At 44.3% G+C, this 8,151-nt stretch overlaps 1 non-coding gene across 1 annotated transcript; it reads right to left on the reverse strand.

The window, feature by feature from the left end:
* Positions 1 to 3,150: 3,150 nt before the first annotated feature.
* LOC116870899 lies at positions 3,151 to 3,285 on the reverse strand. The gene has a single exon (XR_004383313.1). It is a non-coding gene; the product is annotated as a U4 spliceosomal RNA (small nuclear RNA).
* Between the last annotated feature and the right edge of the window lie 4,866 nt (positions 3,286 to 8,151).

Consider the following 8,151-nt stretch of genomic DNA (forward strand, 5'->3'; position numbering starts at 1 on the left):
ATAACACTTCTCTTGAACTAATTTGTAAAATTCTTTGTGTGTGTGGGCATAAATAAAGAAAAAAGGCTCACAACCTACATCACATTTTAAACTCTAAAACTAAGAAAAGACAAACTTTTCTGCAGAGTTTACTGAAACACAAATGTACAACCAAAAACCAACCTGAAGGCAAGTTACTTGTGTGGTTAACTTAATTACAATATGTGTTTTCTATGTATAAATAAACAAAAAAATAAAAGAATTATATTGACAAAATTTCTTTTTTAAAAAAGATTTTACTGGGGTGCCTGGGTGGCTCAGTGGCTTAAGCCTCTGCCTTTGGCTCAGGTCATGATCTCAGGGTCCTGGGATCGAGCTCCACATCGGGCTCCCTGCTCAGCGGGGATCCTGCTTCCCCTTCTCTCTCTACCTGCCTCTCTGCCTATTTGTGATCTCTTTCTGTGTGTCAAATAAATAAATAAAATATTTTTTTAAAAAAAGATTTAATTTGTTTATTAAAGAGAGATAGCGAGAGAGGATACCTGGGTGGTTCAGTCATTAAACATCTGCCTTCGGCTCAGGTTGTGATCCCAGAGTCCTGGGATCGAGCTCTGCATTGGGCTCCCTGCTCCATGGGGAACCTGCTTCTCCCTCTCCCACTGCTTGTGTTCCCTCTCTTGCTGTCTCTCTCTGTCAAATAAATAAAATTAAATCTTTAAAAAAATTAAATTAAATTAAAAAATAGAGAGAGAGTGCGCGATTTGGGGCAGAGGCAGAGGGAGAAGCAGAATCCCTGCTGAGCAGGGAGCCTAACATGGGGCTCGATCCCAGGACCCTGAGATCATGACCTGAGCCGAAGGCAGATTCTTAACCGACTGAGCCACCCAGGTGCCCCTACATTGAAAATTTCTGAAATGTCCTGAAATTATTAAATGGATTGTAAATACTTCAATGCAATAAAAGCTTGCTAAATGCCTCCTTATGGCAGATTTGGAGGAAGAACCTAATAACGTACTGTAATAACAAAGAAGTGAAGATAAATCCCCTGAAAACAAGGAGGGGGAGCCAAAGGCAAAGGACAAGTCCAGGATTTGCCGAGTAGAGGGTCAGCAGTCCTTTCTGGACAATCATTTGACATAGTGACTGGTTGCCTGTGGCCTCTCATAGAAGGCCTGAGGCCTGGCCACCCTGGGTTATCCTTTTCACTGTAGATCTGTTTCTCCAAACCAGGAGTCACAGACAGTGGGATCATCTTGGGAGTGGGCTCTGTGGCCAGGCTCTTCAGAGTGACCCTTTCTCTTAAGAATAGTGTGAAGACTCTTCTGACATTATATGTGAGTGGGACAAGGATTTTCTGGAGGGTGGAAAGAGAAAGCCAATACACAGGTGGGGAAACTACTACATCAAGTTTAGGAAGCTCTATTTGCTAACTCACAAGTGTCGCTCCTACAGAAGGTAACATCTGAGTCTATCTGTGTTTGGGAATGGAATGACATCAGTGTGTAACTAGTGTAAACATAGTATTTTCATGTTCCTAGACAACATGATCATCCCTGCAGATTGTCTCAAGAGCACGGACTTAGCTATCAAGCAGGCCTGGGCTCCTGATTATGTTCGGTCCTCTAACCAGCCACTCATCTTGGGGAATTCTTTAAAACTCTTTAAAGCTCAGTTTCTATACTTATGAAACATGGAATTTACATAAAAATATGTAAAACATCTATCTCACAGGCCTGTTGAAAAAATTAAACAAAATCAGAGATGTAAAGAACTCAGCGAGCATTTGCTAAGAGCTTACTACTACTCTTACCCCAAGCCTGAAAGGAAATTCCAGAAGCCAAAGTGAGGAGGAGACAGAAAGAACTACTCGTGTAACTTTTGGGCCATGGGAAGGGCCAAAGGACTAATAGTCCAGAGACAGACTAACAAGAAATGGTGGTTTGACCCAGAGCAACACCCAGAAGGACCCAGAAGGGCCAAATGCACGGGACTCCCAAGGCCACTGGCTCCTTCACTGCTTGGCTCTCAGAATTTAAATTTCAGTTTTAACAGTAAGTATTGTCAGAGAACATCTGGCAGACACAGAGGGCCGGTCTGCCACATTCCTTTTTCCTTCTTGACAAATATTCCTGGAGGGGGTGAGAACCAGACATTCTCCCTTGACATCCTTTTGTTCTTCTTACAATAACCCATCTCCTTTCTGTACACATATTCAATCCAGCGGCGTGGGAAAATCGCAGCCTACTTATTTTTGCTAAGGTCCCAAGTGCAGGTGTTGGCTGCATTTCCAAGACACTCTTTTAAAGAATTCCTATCAAGAGACTGCCTAATTGCATTTTAGTGCATGACATAATCATGTTGCACGATTTAAAATTTTCTGATTACTTCCTGATCCCAGTCACTGAAGACACTCAGACACTGAAGACAGTTCTGGAGTTTCTTCCCAGCTCGCTTCCTTTAGCCGTGGCAACTAGAGCCCACAGCTGGGGGTGGAGAGGGTGGGATACACACAGCCCTGCAGCTTAGCTAAGTGAACAAGAAATGAGGCTCTTCGGGGGGGAGGAGTTAGGGAGAGGGGGGTGGGGATTGGACATTGGGGAGGGTCTGTGCTCTATTGAGTGCTGTGAAGTGTGTAAGCCTGACGATTCACAGACCTGTACCCTGGGGCTAATAATACATTATATGTTTATAAAAAATTAAAAAATTATTTAAAAAAAAGAAAGAAAGAAAGAAATGAGCCTCTGGCCTAGGCCAGACCGGCTGGTAACCCTTGCCCGTGAAAGGATAATGGAGAGCAAGGTCAAGGCTGCTGAGAGTCGCCACTTCCTCCGTCACTCTCTGCGGCTGAATCCAGAGCAGGCAAACAGGGAAGCCCTGGTAGCCTGTATCTTCTGCTACAGAGACAAGGGCACAGAGAACGCCACCCACAAGAAAAGAGGAAAATGAAGCGTATTCTCAGAGAGAAGCCAAGGCTTCAGATGGGGAGGGTCTATTTCATGGGTTTCCAGGGGCTCCCTTTTCTCTGGTCCCATCCTGAGGCGCAGCCTCACCCTTGACGCTCACGAGGCATCCTTGCCTCTATGTACTCAATGTTCCCCCTTTTGCCCAGCTGGACCAGTGATCCAGTCTATTTCCCTACGGGCTGTTTCCCTTAGTGCTCTGGCCCTGCACTTTGTCCACAAGAAGGCAACTTTCCCATTTAGGGCCCACATAGGACTAGACTACTTTACCTGAGTGTATATTTTCAATTAGCAATAATCGCACCTCGGATAAACCTCATTGGCTACGATGCCACTGCGCAAAGCTACCTGAGTTTGTATTTTCAGTTTTCGTGTGTCTAACACAGGTCCTGTCGCAGGAAGGGGGAATGCTTCTTACTGTGTTCCTCGATTTCCATAGAGAGGCACAGGTTTTTCATTTTACTTCCAGGAGAGATCGGTAGGGGAGGAAGGAAGGGGCACTTGAGACCTTTTCCATCTTACTCCTTCTCACAAAAAGGGTAGCGACTTCCCTTGTTGAGTTTGGCGGAAGTGATTGGATTCACAGAGCGAGCATTGTCTTCCTTCTTGCTCTTGGTTCACTGTGGAAAGAAAGACTGACAAGACTTTCTTGTCAGTCTTCCATCTTCCCTGGGTCAGGAGAGGTTGCACATGTCCTTATATCTCTCTTGGCAAATAGGAGCCCTTCAGACCGGAGTCTCCCCAGGTTGGGATGCAGTGGGGAGCACTGGGCTGGTGGGGCAGCCAAGCCCCCCAAGATCTAGACGTGTGGGGTAGGGGGAACCGGAGCACCAGAGGAAGTCTTATTGGTCACGAGCCTTCCTTCACACTTAATTATATAAATATTTCATCCTTGATTCCTGAGTCCATATCTAAATTGGCTAAATTGTTTAGAGGGAAAAAAATGATTGGTTCCTCGGAAGTCTTAAAGCCACTTTAAGGAATGTCGAGTTCCATAAGAGAAAGAAATATCTAATTACAGAATAGAGTGTCCCCATGAAGCCTCAGCTGAGTGATTATCTATTAAAGGTAGGTCATCTTCCAGGGTATCTCAGCTGCTGTCATGTATTCCCTAAACTCTACAAGTTAACTTTTCCACCCAGTGACTGTAGCTAGAAATCTTCAAGTCTTCCTCAATTCCTTTCTTTCTCTCATCAGCCACACCCAGTCAGCGCCAGCTCCTGGTGATTTCGCCTCCCCTACATGTCCTCTGCTCCTGCGGGCACTGCCTAAGTTCAAGCCCTTTGATCTCTAGTTATCTCTATCACTGTAGCTGTTTGGTTTTCTTCTCTGTGTTCCAATAAAAGTTTATTTACACAAAAGCAACAAGCTGAATTTGGACCACGAGTCATGGTTTACCAACTCCTGATCTATCTGGTCTCCTTGCTTCCATCCACTGCTACTTTTCTCAAGTCAAGGAAAGGTCATTTCAATACTCTGCTCAAAACTCTGCAGTATTTTCCCTTCTGGGTCAGAGTAAAAGCCCCTTCCATAATCGTCAAGACCCTACATGATCTGGCCACAGCCGTATCCCTAGATCTCATACTAATTGCACCTTCTCCTTCATCCACCCTGCCAGAGCTCCTCTGACCTCCTCGCTGGCCTCCAAGTAGGCCAAGCATACTCAAGATTTGGGGTATTTGCACTGGTTGTCCCCTCTCCCCCCCGACATGCACTTGGCCAATGTCCTTACCGTCTTCATTCCTTTGCTCAAATGTCACCTCACCAAGGATCCAATGCGGGCCACTATTTTAAATTACAGCCCTTCCTTCATGACTCTTAATTCCCCTTACTCTTCTCTATTTTTCCCTTTTTTTCTCCAATACTTACCACTTTCTAACATAACAGATAATTTACTGATTTATATTCACTGCACCCCCAGCTCTTGTAGAGTACAGGCCCCACAAGGCCAGGGATGTTTGGATTTGATTCCCTGGTGTATCCTGAGACCCTCGAGACCTGGGTGACACACAGGAGGCTTTCAAAAAATGTTGGGCGAGTGGATTCTGTGTGGCATCCCTCAAATCCCAGAGATTCTGGTTTCTACATCACTTTAATTCTTTGTCCATACTTCTCTTATGGTCCTTTCCGTCCTGACTCGTTATTCTTTATGTATCTGTCTTTCCCATTACAGAACCATGATCTACTTGGACATTTTCTATATGTTTATTTGCCTGTCATATAGCAAAAGGTCAGACCATGCCAACTTAATGAACCTACAAAGGTACCGTATATGCATAGTTCTCTGTCACCAAATCACTAACTCTGCAAGTCAGTTATTATTTTAAAAGTCTCTCCTCAACCCTGCTCTAGATACGTCTATACACACACTCTACTAATTGAGATAATTTAAAACTATTTTTCACATATTTGCTTAATTAGCTTGCAGTGACCTCTGCAAAAACACTGGCCTCTGATGATTATAAGAGGTAGTTTTCTGGCATGGACACCAAAGCATCAAAGAGTCAGGGGAGCTAAGGAAAGCACAACACAACTGGTTTTAATTATTCGTGACAGGCGGCCAAAGACATCTGACACGGGGCTGCTCCCCAGTACATCACTCAGAGCAAGCCAGTTTCAGGAAATGGTAGAGAGTAAAAAAAAAGCAGGATCAGGCCAAAATGTGTCCGTAACACAAAGCAGATCATCTTTCACATGGATGACCTTATTCATTTTGTTTTCTATTTTTATGACAGTCCCAAACCTATAAAACTGCTGACCCCAAAGACTCGGCGTGCTCCTGGGATGGCGCTTCCGAGGGCAGCTCAGGCTCTCAGAAAAGGAGGTGGGTGAAGACTGCACCCGTCCATGAATCACTACACAAACCGAGGGGCCCTCCAAAGTTCATCTAGAGCTGCAGGCGCATTTGCACTGAATTCAGCTGGGACGTACAGGTGAGCAATTTCGGCTCGTGTTCAATATTCACAGAAGGATTAACTTCATCTACAGCCTAGTTCGTCTCTTTGGATTTGTTGCCTAGCGGGGAATGGGAGAGGATTAAGAGTTGCTTTGCTATGACCTACCCACAATTTTAAACATCTCTCTTATGAAATCCACCCTCTCACCTGATGAAACTATGGGGTTTGGGTTGGCCATGCCCTTAGGTTGGCTCCTATTAGAAAAAGGGATTTCTTAATTAGGCAGCATTTCACCTCAGAACCTAATTTCCTTGCTACAATCTCTTTCCAGATGCTTGATCCCTGAACTCCCTGACTTCTTGTTTCTGTGCATTTCCTGGTTCTTGTGAGCTGGAATTGTTTGATCACCGTTTTGACCAGTCTTGCACATCCCAGTGCCTGTGCAACTTCAGAAACCCTTGTTTTTTACCTGCTGCTTTGCTCTGATTCATGTTGAATGCCAGAAACTTAGGCTGTTCCTGAGTCTTTCTACATAACATCACCTTTCAGACTTCCAACAAAAGCTTGAGTTTCTGCTATACTAGGGCCTACGCCTATGACTGAGACTCCAACCATGAATGTTCCATTAAAGAGCTCAGACTTAAAGAGGGGAAATGTCAAGTAGCCTTGCTTACGATGACATGACGAGGGCTGTAATAGGTGAAGCACGGGGTATGAAGGTCGCACAGAGTGAGGGCACCTAACCCGGCACCGAGGGGTTGTAGGAAGCTTTTCTAGAGTCAGCAACATCTAAGCAGTCTGAATCAGACAAAAAAGAGTGAGAGATGTTCTATGCTAGGAAAGTAATATCTGTAACTGCCACGAGCTATAAATCATATCTCCTTTAGGGAACTGACGTAGTTAAGTACAGCTGCAGGGGATGTGGAAAATCTGAAGCTGCAGAAGGAAAGCAGGGCTAGATCACAAAAGGTTTTATATGTCCTTCCAAGGAGATGGGAATTCACTCCATCAGTGATGGGGAGTCACTGAAAGTGTATACATGACATAGATTATATTGCAGAAAGACTGACAACAGTGTGGAGAACAGATTTCACTATCTAGCTCTTCCCCAGAAAGAGGCCCATACTCTTGCCTTCCCTACCTTATCTTCCTGGGGTTCTGACTAGCCCAGTTCCACAACTCTTTTCCCATCAGTATTCTCAAACAAAGCTAATTATCAGAATCAGTTGGAGACCATATTAAAAAATACAGATTATATCTGAGCCCACTTCACAGAACTAGATTCTCATGGGGACAGGACCAGTCAATCTCTATCTTATAGAAGCTTCCCACATGATTCTGAGGCAGGTGGACTATGGACAGAACTGGGGGACTAACATAGACTGTCACTTGCACCACAACACACAGGCATCGATGAACACACAGCAGTGTTTGGCTTGTTGAATTAGACTGAGGATGCCTGGAGTAGGTTCACTCAAAATGTCTTCCTTTGTGGTGCCTGGGTGGCTCAGTGGATTAAGCCTCTGCCTTCGGCTCAGGTCCTGATCTCAGGGTCCTGGGATCAAGCCCCATATCGGGCTCTCTGCTCAGCAGGGAGCCTGCTTCTCCCTCTCTGCCTGCCTCTCTGCCTACTTGTGATTTCTCTCTCTGTCAAATAAATAAAATAAAATCTTAAAAAAAAAGTCTTCCTTTTACACAATCTACACCTCCACTCCCATGACTAGGAAAATCAGTCCCTTACTTAAATCCTCCAGAATTTTCTCCTGTTGTTTGTGTAACACATCCAAACCTTAGCATGACCCACGAAACAGCATGATCTGGCTCCAATAACCTTTCCTTTTCAGCCACTCTTCCGCTTACCTTGTACTTACTCTCAGCAGAATAAAGAGGGGATGTTAATGCAATGTGCCCGCCCAACTTTAGCCTTCTCAATTAAGGATGGATATGGAGTTGGGAAATTGTATAAAGCAGTAAATATCTGAAACTGGTCTGAGAAGAATTGTAAAGTGACTTGACTTAGGAACACAAAGGGACTGCTGGTCAACCTCCAAAACTCATCTGAGTTAAAGAACCTATTTCTAGGACAACCATGTTATTTCTTCCAGCTCAAGAACCTGGGAGCAGAGAAAACTGACAATTTGTCAACTAGCATTTGAATATTGGCAAAATAGAAAGTCAAGGGATAAGAGAATTAAGGGTGCTAGTATAAAAGAAAATTTCTAGAATAAGTCTTAAAAAATTATTTGGCTGATTTTCTCCAAGGCACGGAGGATTAAATCATGAATGCCCATGTTTGGCCATATTCGTTTGTTTAG

Source organism: Lontra canadensis, unplaced genomic scaffold (assembly GCF_010015895.1).
Source record: "Lontra canadensis isolate GAN:19392208 unplaced genomic scaffold, GSC_riverotter_1.0 scaffold24, whole genome shotgun sequence".
Taxonomy (NCBI): Eukaryota; Metazoa; Chordata; class Mammalia; order Carnivora; family Mustelidae; genus Lontra; species Lontra canadensis.